The following is a 15,899-nucleotide window of genomic DNA, read 5'->3' as shown; positions in this document are numbered from 1 at the left end:
GAGAGATGTAGAAATGATTGCTTCGCCGCGTTCGGACTTGTTCCCGCCGACTGGAGGATGAGGTTTCCTGTTGGAGATGAAATAACATCTCAAACCCACATCTTCTCCTCACTTTTATGTGTTTTTTATGCTGTTAGGTTTTTATCGGCTTATCTTGACCTTTTCTGTTCTGCCCTTATTTTTGGAGCACCATAAACTTTCCTGCGATGTGTCGGAAACAACGGGAGGTATATTAAAGAGGATGAAATATAGTTCACCACAAATAACTGAGCGTCTTCCTGCTGACAGGTAATTACTTTTTGCTCTTATCTAAACTCCTAACAATTATTTTATTTTTACATTTATCCTCATCTTTATGTTTAACTTCACCTCCACTGCTTGTTTCTGTGAGTGGGAGGTCCTGACCTACAGATGACATCATCAGGTCTCCACCAATGGAAGAGCACCTTGGAGGGGGTTGTCCATGGACATCCTAGAGGGACCTCTATCAGTTCTAGTCCCCCATGACTGATCCTAAGCTGCGTCAGACTGCAGGCATATCGGATTTCCTTCCATACCCGGGCTGACTGTTCACACTGCTTTTAGCAAGTGTCCAAATGCGATCTGACAGGTTGCCGTAGCAACGACGTCCAATACGTGTAATGTGTGAGGTTGTACAATTGCGACAGTGGCAACGACAACGACAACGACGCCCAACGTGACGTTTTGTTACCTTAGCGTATTGGTGGTATCACTGTCTGATAGAGGTGGAGAAAACACACACACACACACACACACACACACACCAGACAGATATTGTCAACTTCTTCTTCCACTTTTTACCGCTCCGTAATTCGCAACGCTCTTCCATCTGACGCCTTGCTCTCGTGTCGCAGAAATGACATCATGGGTATCCGATCGGAGTGTTGGGAGCTGTTCAGACTGCGTCCATCCACATCCGATAAAAATCGGATATCATGTGGTTTGTGACTTTTATCACATTTGTATAGTGAAAGGGAAGGGGGGGGCATAGAGGGAACTTCATCCTGGTTTGTCCACTGGAAATGCCCCCCCACCCCACCCCCACCCAGAGACCCAATGCCCAGCCCGTGGTGTCGTCTGTTTTCCTGCAGCCGCCCGTAGATCCGTACGCGGCGTCTGCAGAGGTCGAGCCTTTAACAGCCATGTGTTTGTACGGAAGCCCACACGGGACAGAAATAATGTCTCCTCTTGTCTGCAGAGCTCAGCTGTCAACAGCGACCTACTTAGACCGCCACGCCGAGAAACGGAGAGGAGGATTATGGGAGAGTGTGAGGGATGGAGGGGAGAGGGAGACGAGAGGACGGCGTGGAGGAGAAGAAACAAGAAGAAAAGGAAACGGGAGAGGTGATGGACTGGAGGTGAGTGTGATGGGAGGAGAGAAAGAAAAAGAAGACGGAGAAGAGGTGAAGAGAAAGAAACGGATGAGATGTTGGTGTATGAATGTGTGTTGGTAGCGAACACACGGAGGTGAACGGTTATTGATCACTGATGCCAATTTTACCAAGCTGCTGATCAGATAAGATCCGGCGAGCGCTCGAGTGTTTAATTGGGAATTGTGTGTGTGTTTGTGTGTGTGTGTGTGTGTGTGTGTGTGTGTGATGTTATCGCTTAACTCAAGGGTTCAGGTCTAATCTTTTATATCTGTTTTTCACACACACACTCACACACACACACACACACACACACACACTCGTCGTTCAGGAGCAGAGGGGAGGAGAGGGAGACGCACAGGTTAGGAGGAAAAGTAATTGAGAGAAGTTAATGAGGAGGAAAGAAACAACGAAGGAGAGGAAGGAAATAAAAAGAGGAGAGAGAAAAACGATGGATGAGGAGGTGATAAAGAAGAAGCGGAGGACGATCAGAGAACAGAAGGAAAGGGACGGAGGTGGAAAGCAAGAAAAAGAAAAGGTGTCAAATGGAAGGATTGAAAGGGAAGAAAGACGGAAAAGGAGACGGGTGGGTGAAAGAAAGGAAAAGAGTGAGTTAAATGAAAAGGAGATTAAGAGGAGGAGAAACAAAGTCAAACCAAGAAATAAAAAGAAAATACAATTAAAAGAAAGAACAACTTATTAAAGGAAATGGAAAGGAGAAGGAAACAAAGGCTTAAAAATGGGAAGATGGGAGAGAAAAAGAAAGAGAACAAACAAGTGGAGGCGACACCATGACGTAAGGAGAGAATGCTTTCTTTTCTCGGGCGATAAAGGGAGGTGAAGACGAGGAGATTTGTGGAGTGAAGAAAAAGTAATGAAGGGAGAGAAGAAAAGGTAATGGAGGAGGAGAGAAAAGAGGAATGGAGGAGGCGATGATTGGCGAGCCGCTGCCTTCACTGATCAATCACTGTTTATGGAACGATCGGAGAGAGAGAGAGAGAGAGAGGGAGAGGGAGGATGGATGAGAAGGAGGGATTTATTACCAGAGCACGAATGAATGATAATGGAGCAGAGAAACAGAGACGGATGCCGGGACTCGAATCCTGATTACTTTTTGTTTATTCCTCTGCTCTTTCGTCCAGATCTGAGACGAGCCAATCACAGCAATCGAAGTGAATTCGAAGTCCTGGTGGCTCCTCCCTTTTTTTCCGGTGTCATGGTTCAACTACCATCAACAAGTGTGTAGAACACGGGATCCCCTAAAAACGCCGAGCAAACTACACTTTGAAGGTCGTTCAAGTTCATGCCCCCCCAAAAAAAGCTAAATAAATAAATAGAGGAAAAGAACTACCTCTGTTTTTATTTTTATTTCTTAGCTGATGATTAACTTCCTGGCCGAGAAGGGCGATTAAAATATATTTTTTTTAATTGCATTATCGCAGATTAAAGCGTGTAAAAGTAACGGGGAAAAAAAAAAAGGAATTTAATTAACCTCGTTGGGCCCAAAAGAATTAGAAAGATAAAACACTAAATTAAGAGGTGGGGGAATATGAAAGCATAAAACACAAATGACTTCAGATGGAAACTTGAAGCCCCGGTTCTCTCGACTGAAAGCTGGAACTGTTATGAGATTATAATCCTGAATGGATCTAATATTATTCATCCTCTACTGATCTCAACTGTTTGTTTATGTCAGGCAGAGGCAGAATGAACAGACCGACCTCGAACGCCTCGACAGGACAGGAGAGCATTCAGGGAGACACGTAAAATGCTTTTCAAACATCAAGGTTCTTTTCATACGGAGATGAGGCAGACTCAAAATCCTGACGGTTCTTTGTTTGCATCTGGAATTCCACTGAAGTATTTTCATGCAGCGTTCTGCCTGTAATAACAACCTGATGTCGCGTTTGTGTGTCGGATTCCGATCTGGTAAATGTGATTGTGTTTCCTGTCGGCTGTGAGCGATGCGTCTGTCTCGGTGGCCTCATTCCAGGTGACGTGGCGTTCCGCTGGTAGAGGTTTACTTCCATGCTTTTCATCTGGCGTCATCCATTTACAACCACGTCACTGTCATCGGACCCATCCGGAATCAGCTGATTCCGATGGAGAACATACGTTCTCTCACCTTGGAATCACAAAAGTAACTACTGGTGCGATTTTTCACCCACCACATACTGATCTGACGCTAGAATATCATTTTTCAGGCTGTCAGACCTGGAAAAAATGTCTAAACGACTCAATCCTGAGTGTTGGACATGGATAGTTAGCACATTAAGCAAGCAGAAAAAAAACAAATGATAAATGTCTAGGCACGGATGCATAGTTTAGTGTCATCAGCATAAAATAAAATGGCGACAACTAACCTGGCGATCGCTAACAATGATTCCAAAAAGGAGGTGTAATGAAAACAAAGTAGGTCCACAAATGCTTCCCTGAGGAATCCCTAATTGAATGCTTATAACTGAGGTCTACTCTTATTATTATCAAATAAATAATCTTATTTGATTATCAAATCAATAATCTTATTTGATAAGCTCGAAACGTGAATGTCTGCATTCATCCGTAATGGTTACAGCACATCAGAAATGCAGCGTCAAATTTACACATTTTATTTGGAAAATTGTTCACAAAAAATGTGTGTTAGAATTTCAAATATTGTAACGACTGCAACTGGAGGCGGCTTGTCTGCCACACAGAGAGACGGACGGATAAAAGTGGTGGTCCGGTATGGTTTTACTCATCACGCCGCTACCATGGTTACGCAGGGATGTGAAGCGCCGCGGAAAAAGCCTTGATCACTTGGCCCCCACTCGTGTTGTGTTGACCCCTGGGTCCCGTAGGGTCAGTTTACATACAAGACTAACATGCACACAAGCATGACACATGCAAAAAACATGAAGACACGCAGTGAATCGGCAGACGCTCTTTAGTCAGCATCCAGCACCTGTTATCTGATACACACCAGCTATAAATATCCATGTGCCACTCAAAGCGAATCAGTTGTCTATCCCCAAGCTGCTGTCCCACATAGCCACTCAACTGAGCTGTGTGTGTGTGGGTTTGTGTGTGTGTGTGTGTGTGTGTGTGTGTGTGTGAGAAAGACAGAGGGAAACCGTTATTTTTAAGTCATGTCTCTGAACGACAGAGCGAGGGATAAAAATCCAGGCAGAAGAAGAAAGAGAGCGTCTGGATGCATCAGAGGCAGTCTGTGTATTTTTGTTGTTGTGATGCATGTTTGTTTGTTTGTTTGTTTGTGTGTGTGTCAGAGTAAACATTTAATCCCCTGCAAGTGATGCAGGCATCCCTTCAGCCAATCAGTAATGAGCCGATCAATGCCGGAACCCCCCCGCCCCTCTCCCCTGGGCCAATCGTAGCAGCTTTAGGAAAGCCAGGAGGGAGACGGAAGGAGGTATCGGAGGCGCTGAAGTTTCGGATAAACTGCTCGACGTCACGGCAATTAAAGCGACGACAGGCGCACCCCCCTCTGGCCAATCAGAGAGAGATTTGAAAATGCTGCAATAAAAAGATGTCACCGTGTTTCAGCTGAAGTCTGAAGCATCCAGGAGGAGGGGAAGGAAAGAAGAAAGACGGCAAGTCCAGTTTGTTTCTCAACCGTATTAATATTATCGCTCATTATTATAAAAACACTTTCCTGTCTTTACACTCCTTTTCCTCCAAAACTAAGACATCCAGGAAGAACTAGATGAGCAGGAATGTAAGGTTTAGTATTCATGTCTTTGTTATTATAAGAATAATACTATATAATAATATATAATATGTAAGCAGCATATATATATATATATATATATATATATATATATAAAATATAGTGCATGCAGAAACTATAATAATAATAATATATTATAATGTGTATGTGGTATTTTTAGCCTATATTATACAGAATGTTCTTTAGAAGAGCCAGAGGTGCTGAAACCCTCAGATCTACATTATATTATATGCTTTAAGCATCACAAAATCTCCCCCCCTCATACAGTTGTCATGGATACTGACCCACATTTGAGCCAACATTAGTTTCACCTCAAATAAATCCTAACCGTCCAACCAGAACCTGCTGCGTGTTGGCTTGTGAAGAAAAAAAAAGAGTCAGGAAAAGCAGAAATATGGCAGGGATATTTCTTATTCTTAAACCTGACCTTCTGATTGGCTGGGATTTCACATATAAATTATTACAGGTTATGATCATGACTGATCAGTTTCAGAATTACCCAACACCAACATGCTATCGAGGTCATCAGACAGGTGATGTGGCGTTTCTTCCTCTCTGGATAAAGCAGATGAGAGGTTATAATACTGAATAGCTCCCTCTACTGGTCGACATTAGAACACGCCTTTCAAAATGTACCTTTTATATTCAGTTTTTAAGTTTAAATACAGCCTCCAGTGGAAAAAATAGCTCCTCCAGATGCTATCTGAACACCTTCCTCCTCCGAAGCTGCTGTTACAACAACTTTAGTGATTCATATTTACAGTTGAAATAACATTTGTGTGTTTGCCGAGAGACAAAAAGTTCAAACAAAAAGGTGACGTTAGCGAGCGCAGTTGGATTCCGCGAGTCTGTTCAGAAGAGAACAGAAGGTAAGCGCTCTATTTCTCATGTTTTTTTTTTCTCCAGATTTATAGGATTATTTAAATGTAGACCCACGAATAAAGCAAATAAAAAGGATGATTGTGTCTAATTTGGACCTGAAGTCCTGTTTGTGGCTGTTGGTGCTGATAGAATAAGCTGTTGTTGTACTTTGTGTTTGCGAGCAGGTGTCGCCTCGCTCGGAGTGTAAAGTTGTTTTTGGAAACAAACGGGGAAAATGTTCAGTCAGGATTAGCGGAGGCGTGCCGGCGCCCTCACAGTGAGTTTATTGTTCAGAATAAAGAGGCAGGAGCTTCACCGACGGATGAGAATGAGAATTCTCATTTTCCCACTGAGGTGAGATTGGAAGCAGAAAACTTGTGAAACATCTTTGGGTCTGTTGCACTTCTGAACACACACATATCTACCAAGATAAACCCAGCTCACGCAGCCTTAGCATCGAACAGCAACAAGATTTTAACTCCTGACCAAAAACGGAAAACCAAAAACTGATTCTGGACAAAAATCCTCAAAAAAAAAGCAGGAACAGGGAATCTCTAAGACGACCTGACTGGAGACAGGAAGGGAGGAGAGAAAGGAAGTGAAGAAAGCGTCATGACTCCAACACAAAAGTCTAGGACTCAGGGCTTGACTCTCAAAGGATCAATACTGAGCTAGGACTTGACTTGTGTTTTGTCAGTCATATCATGAGACCCCAATAAAGCCTAGTTAGTCCTGACTTGGACTCAACTTTGGACTTGTTAGTCCTGACATGGGACATTTATTTATTAATCTTGACTAGAGGTTCGTCAGTCTCGTCATGTGACTTGACTCGAGACTCAACAAACAACACACATCCCAAACTATGACTGTCTGACTGAAGCAAGTTGTTCTTGAAGACGAAGACGAGGATGAAGGTGATGAGGATGAGGAAGAACCAGACAAGAACACCAGTTGGGATAAACCTCTTGTGTTTTGATGCAGTTTTTTTCAGCGTGGCAGCCAAAATCTGGCCAAATCACAGCTGGAGGTAAACGTTCCTGCTCGGAGAGGTAAAAGGAAGGTTGGAGGCAGGACAGAAGAGAGAGAGAGAGGGAGGGAGGATGGGAAATGGGGCATCTGAAGGAAGGAGAGGAGCACTGAGAGAGGAAGAGGAGGAGGAGGAGGAGAAAGAGGAGGAGGGAGAGTTCTAATTCGAGAGGCGAAATGAGCAGAGAAACAGGTGACGAAACGAAAAAGCATTGTTCTCTCATGTAAAACACACACACCCACACATAGACACACACACACACACACGCCACCAGTCAAACGTTAGGATGCCATTCTTCATTACACTGAATTGGAAGGTGTGTGAGGGTGAGTGGCGGAGCTGAACAGCGGTTATCGCGTCGGCAGCTGCCGGTCCATTCACACCCCTGAATGACACTAATGAGGGATACACACCGTGAATAGACCGCGATGAGACGGCGTGTGTGTGTGTGTGTTAAACTGTACCGCAACAAAAAAAAAAAAAAAAAGCCAGGATGGCGGCTGTAAATGTTCGCTGAGCACTCAAACGTGTCACGATGTGGCGAATGAATACCCACAAAAACCAGTGAGGGAAAGCAGGATGAGGAAGACAAGAATTTAACATGTGAATAAAAAGCACAAAATCAATCATTCATTCAAAGCCGGTAATTTGACCTCTGATGTAAGAGACTGGCTTCAACATTCAGGAGTGACTCGGCATCAGTCAGCGGCGTCCAAGTCAGGCCACGCCCCCTCTTCCAAGTCCACCATTCAGAGAGTTTGTTAAGGGTTCAAAGGTTAATTCAGGATGACATCACGCATTCCTTTAATTTTTTATGACGATATGGCTCACTTTCATCGGTATCCACAGGCTCCAGTACAACACATTTGCTAGGGTGTCTCAGGTCAAGCCCCGCCCCCAAGCCCCGCCCCGTCCAATGGAAATATGATCCGCAGATAAAGTTAGAGAAGCAAATTGAGATTTTTTGCGATAATCCAAACTAGACCAGTGCAAAAAAAAAAATTTACCAACCAACCAACCAACCAACCATGTCTACCATGCAATCATCCTGTTTATCTATTTGTTGTTTTTATGGTTGCGTCTCCAGAAACTCAAAAACACTAAACATTTAAACGAGTAATTTAAATCCCACCACTGTGTTTACTTGGATATTTGCTTGTGGAGTATTTTTGACACATTAACCAGACTTTACTTCAGAACTTCTCCCGGACCCTCAGATCCTGGGAACTAAATCATTTGGTGCTTTCAGACGTTCCGCTAGAACATCCAGAGGATGTAGGAGAAAACACAAACATTCCTGTTTTAAATGTAAATTAAAAACCATCTATTTAATCCAGTTCTAATGTCGGGGTTCATGATAGGTTAGCAATAGCATCGTGACTCGCTCTCTCTTCTATAAAGACTGTTTGAAGTGTGCTACATGTGTAACGTCTAAGTGAAAGCAAACCAAAGCCACACCCACTCCAAAGAAGGGGTGTGGCTAATTTAACTCATTGACATTTTAAGCCACACCCACCCCCAGAAAGGGTTTAATCAGTTTGGAGATTAGCTCGGGAGGCTAACGTTGACAGAAAAGCTGTGACAAATCAGCTGTCCTGGAAACAATCATCCAAGTTTAATCCAAGTTTAATTCAGGTTTAATCCAGGTTCAATCCAGGTTTAATCCCCCGAACATTATAAACAACAAAAAAACCAAACATTTCAACAAAATAATAAAAAGAAACTTTCCAAAATTCTCCGACGTCATCCAGGTTCCATATCCGGACACCAGACTGACTTTCAAGAAACTGACATCCGATGACCATTGTTACATCCTGAGCTGCCCTCGCCGCTGGGGGGTTTAGTGTTCACCCGGCTGATAACATCCCACAGACACCCCAGGGAGGAAAACCAACACCCATCAGCGACAAACAGGGTGATACAAAGGGAAGGAAAGAATAGAGACGACAAGAGGAAGTTTAACACATTAAGAACGGGAAGAAATCTGTGGTCAATAAATGAGGAAAAATGGCTCCTGTCAGCTAAAATCACCTTAAATCTGTGTGTGTGTGTGTGTGTGTGTGTGTGTGTGTGTGTGTGTGTGTGTGTGTGTATGTGTGTGTGTGTTTTCTGGCTGTGTTCCCAGGAAATAAACTGTGGTCAAGTGGCGTTAATTAAAAAGAAAAACTTGTTAATAACGAGGCGCTGACTGCATTTCAGCCTCTCTCTCTCTCAACACACACAAACACACACACATAGACAATTCTTCATCTGTCATACACACTTAAATGGACACAACATGTCTCTCTATCTTGCACACACACACACACACACACACACACACACACACACACACACACACACACACACACACACACACACACACACACACACAGACACACATACTTCATTGATTTTCATTGTTTCGTCCATCCATCTTTCTGACAGTCACTCCTATGACTCAACTCCCTGGTGTGTGTGTGTGTGTGTGTGTGTGTGTGTGTGTGTGTGTGTGTGTGTGTGTGTGTGTGTGTGTGTGTGTGTGTGTGTGTGGTTACACACTGAAGTGGGTTGAGTTTCTTTGTGCTGACTGACACGTCGATGTAAGGAGTGGCGTCTCTTTGTTCGAGCGACAGACGAATCTGAATAAAAGTGTTTATAATGTGAGGAATAACTGATTTAATTTGTTTACGGTTCCAAACTCTACACTCCTGTGAAGCATTAGATCGATTAAAAAGAAAGCACATTTAACTTCTTGGCTGCCATCAATTATGTTTTTCAATTGGGGAGGGCGGCGATCTCCTCTATCAATATCTTCTGCAGTAGTGACGAACTGATCCCCTGCAGGTGGCAGCAGAGCATTTCATCAATTGTAGATATTGAACATTTTATATATATATATATAGTTACATATGTAAAAATAAGTTATTTTACCATTACAAAAATTGCCGTTTTTGGTGAAACCAAGACCTTCCAAAGAACAGAAAAAGATCGAAGCTTTCATCTTCCCAGGTCTTTCCAGGCTTGATGAGACAGTCCAGGTCTTACCAGAGCAGGGCGTCCACGCCTGAACGCTTCACCCTGTCTCTGAGGCTTATTCTAGAGGATGTTCATGGCAGAGTTCAGAGTTCAACCCATGTGGGGATTGGGTTTTTAGACCCAATCTGGGCAGATGCTGCCTCAAACAGTTCGAGCAAGACCCAGAGATACTCCGACTTTGGAATTTATGGAAAATATTTGTATACTGAAGCAAATATTTGAATAACTTTACAGGGGTAATGGAGGCGGCGGGGGCGGCGGTAGACGTACCACCGCCGCCACGTGTGAGTGTGATACTGCTGCCACTTCACGCACAAACACACACACACACACACTTCCCCACCACTCGTCTTTGTGATAGTCACTTCCTGCTCTATTTCCTTCCCTTCACTTCCTCTCCTCTCTCGTCTACATCATTCCGTATTTTATGTCACTCTCTCCTACGCCAGTTTCCCGTCTCGCTCCTTGTCGTCTTTTAATCCATCTTCCCGTTTGATCTCCTGCTTTGTATTCCGCTCGCTCCTCTTCCTCCTCTCCCCTCAGTCTGTCGCTCTTTCATGATATTTTCTTAGTCTTTTCCAGCCGCTCGTCTTTCTCTCTCTTTCATGGCCATTTTACTCTTCACCTTCATCATCTTCCCGCTCGCTCTTCCTCTCATCGGCGAGCAGACTGCCGGGTTTGATGAAGGAGATGTAAATGTCAGGTTGTGTTTCTGCAGGGGAAGACGAGCTTTATGGAGAACATGACAATTCTGGCTTTAATAAAGGCCTCATGTCAGAATCAAAGGGGTTTCCCACGTCTGCTTTCAGGGCTTTCACCAAATCGCTCAGATCATCAAACGAATCTTTTTCACCATATGGACTCTTTAAACACCTAAATCAGTAACTAGAACTTTGTATCGTTGAAATATCCACCCACCGATTTTCTCCTTGTCACCCCTGGGTGGGATTCGACCCCAACATTGAACCGTTTGGTGGAATGTTGGGGCATCGGCGGACAAACCTGGGTCGCCCAGGTCCCCTGTTGGGTCAACTAAAAGAAATTACCCTCGTAATCGGAATCATCTTTATTAACTGGATCATTATTCAAGATAAACTTTATTTTACACAACCTCCATCCGTTTGGGCGCATCGATCCCATCTGTGATTGGTTGGCTGCGAGCTCAGGGGGGCAGGGGAGCAGATTGATGGACCATCCAAACTGGAACTACGTACGGCGTCCGTGGAGGTCGATCCCGCCGACACACGTCTTTTGTGTTTTCGTTGGTGCTTCCACTAGAGGGCAGCGGAGAGTCAAACGCCTCAACAGCACAGGGAAAAAGTTGTTTTCTTCTTTGTTGCATTCGTAAACATTTGTTGTGCCATCCTTGAACTGCAGTTTTTTTTAAAACTCGTAACCACGGCGACGCAGCCGCCTTTTAACTGCTGCTGCAAATTCTACATCCTTCGTGATACTTTGTGGAATAAATCCACATTTTCTTCTTTCTATCCTGATTTTAAAAAAAAACAGCAAGAGTTGGTCTTTCTTGCTAACAACTGACTCCTTTTGTGCTCAATCGCTGACAGAACAGCGAGATCTGACCACAGCGTTCACAGAGTGTCACAATCCAGGTGTGAACGGACAAACACACAGCCGTCCGGAGGTGTTTGGGATCATCCACAGCGAGAAAAACCACAGAGGAAGACATTCTCTGTGGCTTCAAAGCAAAACAGGGGGAGCAGGAAACTTCTGACATCGTCTGACGGAGTGATATCGAGGCTTCAGGATTCGACTCCCTTATGTGTGTGTGTGTGTGTGTGTGTGTGTGTGTGTGTGTGTGTGTGTGTGTGTGTCGGGGCTGGAAGTGTTTGAACAGCAAACAGCCTACGGAGGAGAGCACTCCGATGGGAATACTATGATGTCGCCGATGGCAACCATCCCTCTTTGGGAAGGAAGATTAGAGTGTGTTTGTGTCGTCGCATTTTTCTCCCATCACATCTAAATTTCCCCAAATTCCTGATGCATCATGTGACCAGAATATTGAAGTGTATTGATAAAGTTGCGTTAAATCCACCGCATGAAAAACGAAATACCTGGGCTGTAACTAACCTTGACCTTCAGGTCACCTCAGCCCTGAGTCTTGGCTGCAGGCTCGGGCCGGACAGAAGAGACAGGCACATTGTAAGGGATTATGGGAAATTGTGACATTTTATTGCTCCTGCACCAATCATCTCTGTTGTTGTCACCCTCCTTTCCTCACCATCCTGTCTCTCATCCCTCTTTTCACGCTTCATCCCATCTTAATTATTTCCATTCTTCTCCTCCCTCTCTCTTGTCCTCCCTGTCATCCCTCCCTTCCTATCTTGATTGCGGTGCCCACAGGAGGAAGGAGTCGGGCTGGACGCCCCGCCGGCTGCATTGTTAGGTCTTGTTTTATCCTAAGGAGCGTTTAGAAGACGGGAGAACAGAGCGGCAGAAAAAAAAAAGACGGAAAACCTTTGTTTCCATTTCATTGTACTCCCCCACTGGGGACCAGTAATAACGCCACCCACCGCGGCGAGGGAATAAAAGAACGCTTGCTTAATGCCTCTCATTTTAGACACTCGGGTTTTAAAACACCTGACGCGTCCTACCTGCGAACGCAGCGGGAGACGCATTTACTGCCTTTGATTACGACGTGGAAACTTTGGTGACACTCAGGATGTCAAACAAACAAGGGATAACTTTCAGAAAAACACAATTGTTGCTCGATTTTAGCTTTTTAATTCTCAATTACAAATGATCGGTGATTCAAATTCCAACAGTCAAAGAGTCCAAATGTCACAAAATCTGAGTGGAGAATTAATCTCACTTTTGGTGAGGTTGATGAAAGTTTGTTTTAGATGTTTAGTCATCCCAGAAATGTTTTTAAAGTGTTTATTGTCTTTGTTTGCTTGTCTAAAGACGCTCTTTTAATTCATGAAACACACGTCTGTTTGTGTTCTTATTGGATTTAGGGGATTAATGGATTGTGTGTTTGTGGTCTGTATTTATGAGTGTCTGGGTGTTACAGGTCAGCAGCAGCATGAACCTGTGTGTGTGTGTGTGTGTGTGTGTGTGTGTGTGTGTGTGCGTGTGCGTGTGCGTGTGTGTGTGTGTGTGTGTGTGTGTGTGTGTGTAATCCCTATTACTGCATGGATCAGTGAACACATACGCATTCAGGCGTGCTTTAATGTAATTGGCTTTTTTGTGTTTGTGTACATGTGTGTAAATAATGAACTGACCATTGCAAGGAACGGCAAAACACACACACACACACACACACACGTTTGTGTATGAATGTCTTTGCAGATAGGAATAAAAAAAACAAGAACAACAGGAGACACACGACAAGAAGACCAAATCAAATCAAGCAAAAAAAAAAAACCAAAGACATGAAATATTGATGTAACAGGAGGAAGAGGAGGAGGACGAGGAGGAAGCTCAAACTTATTCCATATAGTTTTTGTCCCTGAAGAGAAAAAAAAAAAAAAAAAGGGAAGAAATGACAAAAAGGGAAAAGGGCAATCGAGACGAGGTTGAAACTTTTTACGAAGCAACAGTTTCAGGAATATTTGAATCTTTCTGCAGCATCGAGGGAAACACGGTTCCTGCTCTTTAAATTCAATATTCAAATTTTTAAAAAAAAGAAATCTTAAAAAAAACACAAAAACTTAATTTAATTTTTATAATAATGTAATTGTATATGTTGTATATGTGATTGAGGCTGTAAGTAACAGAATATGACATTGTCATTTGAAAGTGCTCTTTTAAAAATTAAAAAAATTAAAAAATTTAAAAAAAAGAAATCTTAATCTTGTTTATTAAAAAAAAAAAAATCAAAAAAATCAAAACCAGAATATGTGCCACTAAAATCTAAAGGCAAAAACTCGTCTGCATGTTCGTCCTTTCTTTCCGTTCCCTTCCTGTCTAACTTCACCTCCCTCCATCCCTCCATCCATCCCCACAGAGAGACGGATGAATCAACACCAGGACGAGTCACACAGGTTTTAATCTCTCATTACCGTTGCTGCCTTTTATTTCTTCACCTTCGCCGCTTCTCTTCCGGTGATGAAACATTTTTGGGGGCATTAATTTTCATCCAACATCCAGACCTCCATCTCTCTCTCTCTCTCTCTCTCTCTCTTTTTTGCACCTCATTGTTTTCACCCCTCTGCAGCGGTTCCCACTGATTACGAGCATTTGAACATTTGTTCTTTTTATTGCCCTCGTCTACAAAGCGTTAACACAAAAGCTTCATTAGCAGCGCATTCACTCGTTTAAAAAAAAAAAAAATTTTATTCCGCTTTTCACTCTTAAATAAAGCGCCGAAGCCTCCCGCCGACTTCCTCTGGAAGAGGACGTCTCTGAGCGTCTGTCATGACTCCTCTGCCTCTGGAAGCCGAAGCGAGGCAGAGTCAGACGAACAAGAGGGAGAGAGAGAGGAAGAACAAGAGAGGAGAGAAATGTCAGATTTGATGTTATTGTCTGCGCGTCAGGGTTTTTTCTCGTCTCCGGCTGATTGACAGGAAGTGTGGGCGAAGCTGAGAAAAGGCCGAAACGACGGCTTTAACGTTCCATCGGAAGAGAAAAACGTTTCGTCTGGAACACGACTCGAGAGCGCGGGAACCCTGAACGTCTCACCCGTCTGATCAGCTGATCCATCAGAACCAGACAGGAGAGTTCAGGGTGTTTGACCCCAGCTGACGTTTACCGTCACCTGTGTCGTCCCGTTTGCTGATTGGTTGCTTTGTCAGCACGATTCCGAGACAGGTGATGAGAAAAAAGGCGGGACTTATCTGTTTGATGGACGGATAGCAGAGCTTCAACGTTTATTCTCTCACGCCAAAACTGCCGACTGAACCAAAATGAGTCGGATGAAGGTTCGAATCCAGGAAGTGGCTAAATCACGCTGCTAACACATGCTAACACACTCAGGTTGCTAACATGCTAACAACTGGACTCGGAGTCAAACTCTCAGACGATTTAAATCTGTTGGTTTGTTTCCTTTAATGCTTTCCTGTTACCTTGTACTACCCACAATGCTTTGCTCTGATCTTTGGGCATCATTAAATGCTCACATTCTCTGAGCCACCATCAACACTTTTAAATGCATTTCATTCTTAATCTGTTGATTGAGCTGTAAACTCTGGTCTTCAGTCGTTTGAGCATCCAAATAAAGGAGGTGTGAGTTTAACACCTCACGCTGAAACTAAAGGCTAACGATGTATGAAAGCATAAAAACCATAAAGACAATCTGCAGGGGCAAGGTTAATATCTCCAGAAGTCAAACCTGAAGATGTTTTAAAAGCTTGATCTGAAAATAAAAGCCGAGAAAGTCAATGAAAGGCGTATTTAAAATGTAATTAAAGCTAAATTGTGCTAAAGCTTTGAGACTCCATAATGGTTGAATGTTTTGAAAACGTGTTTGAGGTTGTGTTTGAAAAGAAGAGCTAAAAAGAGTGAATTTAAAAAAGGAATTAAAAAACAACAACATTATGCCCGTTTAAAACTGACAATTTTTTTTTTTTTTTTACTGATTTATCTGGTTCTGTCCGAACAGCAGGATTATCATCAAGTCACGCAAACATTTCTTCACAGATCAGGAGACGTGGAATTATTAAATAACTGGACTAAAGAAGAAGAATAACCAGCAGATGGTAGCAGCATACCAATGTGACTTTCTAATGGTTTGCTCCACGGACCGTACCATATCTCTGTAACGTCTGAACAGGTGTAAAAATGAAAGAATCCATTTAAAATGCAAAGAAAAAAGAAAAAACGTCAAATTAAATTGTTTGTAAAATGACAAACTGGAATAGCAGATGAAGTCTCCAAAAGGACCTAAAGGGGCCCCCACACACACACACACACACAC

The 15,899-nt window shown here is 43.3% G+C and overlaps 1 protein-coding gene and 1 long non-coding RNA gene across 2 annotated transcripts in view; one reads left to right on the top strand and one right to left on the bottom strand.

Annotated features, from left to right (window-relative positions):
* LOC137588935 (XK-related protein 7-like) overlaps positions 1 to 15,899 on the bottom strand; it is a 32,732-nt gene that overhangs the window by 10,580 nt on the left and 6,253 nt on the right. The window lies entirely within an intron of this gene.
* On the top strand, positions 193 to 2,707 carry LOC137588941 (uncharacterized). The gene is made up of 3 exons (XR_011034109.1): positions 193 to 288; positions 1,220 to 1,379; positions 2,534 to 2,707. It is a non-coding gene; the product is annotated as an uncharacterized lncRNA (long non-coding RNA).

The sequence above is a fragment of the Antennarius striatus genome, chromosome 2 (genome assembly GCF_040054535.1).
Source record: "Antennarius striatus isolate MH-2024 chromosome 2, ASM4005453v1, whole genome shotgun sequence".
Lineage (NCBI taxonomy): Eukaryota > Metazoa > Chordata > Actinopteri > Lophiiformes > Antennariidae > Antennarius > Antennarius striatus.
This window is presented reverse-complemented; position numbering and strand designations above follow the sequence as displayed.